This window comes from Galeopterus variegatus, unplaced genomic scaffold (genome assembly GCF_000696425.1).
Source record: "Galeopterus variegatus unplaced genomic scaffold, G_variegatus-3.0.2 Scaffold6360, whole genome shotgun sequence".
NCBI classification, from domain to species: Eukaryota; Metazoa; Chordata; class Mammalia; order Dermoptera; family Cynocephalidae; genus Galeopterus; species Galeopterus variegatus.
The window spans coordinates 103,753-104,787 of NW_007732471.1; positions in this window are offsets into that span (position 1 = coordinate 103,753).

The following is a 1,035-nucleotide window of genomic DNA, read 5'->3' on the forward strand; positions in this document are numbered from 1 at the left end:
CCCACTCATGATGCGCCCTGTACATCACTTCCCTGGGATTTGGGGAAGATGGGTAACTGACACAAATGAACAAGAAACTCTGGCTATTGCTTTTGCTGTGCATAATAAAGTCATTTGTTTCTGACCCAGGAGTCTCATGTCTTCTGCCAGCAACCATGAAACCACAGCAGGCTGTTTTCAGCTTACAAGTTGGGTAAAACGTCATACACTGCATAGTTCCTGACACTTTTTCCTCCTTAATTATTCAGAATCAAACCCCACTTACCAAATGTAAATATTTCAGCATGTACAGTCATGTATTGCTTAACGATGGGATATGTTCTATAAGAAATGCATCAGGTGATTTAGTTGTTGTGTGAACATCATAGACTGTAATTACACAAATCTAGATGGTATAGTTTACTACACAAATAGGCTGTATGGTATAGCTATTAAAATCTTATGAGACCACCACTGTATATGCAGTCTACTGTTGACCAATGTGGTATTATGCAGTACATGACTATTATCTCTAAAATGATTCTTTAAAAAGAAACATAATCACAATCCTATTAACATACCACCGTATTTCAATAATAATTCTTTAATATTATTAAATATCCAGTCACACCAATTTAATGGGTGTTTAAGTCTGTTGGATGTGATAGGAAATGCGAGTGTGAAGCTATGAAGGGTAATGAACTTCTATTTACTAAGATCATTTATGAAGTCAAGGTAGAGAAATCATTACAGGTGTCAACTCCTAGAAGTCTGTGATACTGTAATTGTTTTGTGGCAAAAGAAAATGTAAAGAAAAAAAGAAAATGTAACTCACTGTAGTGGCTGAAACTGACAATACCAATAGACTGATATCATCAAATATTAGTTAGGACGTGCAGCAACTGGAACTTTCAGACATTGCTGGTGGAATGTATAATGGTACGAATGCTTTGGAAAACAGGCAGTTTCTCATAAAACGAAACATATATCTATTTTGAGGTACAACATTTTACTCTATTTATCCAAGAGAAATGAAAAGCTATGTCCACAAAAAGA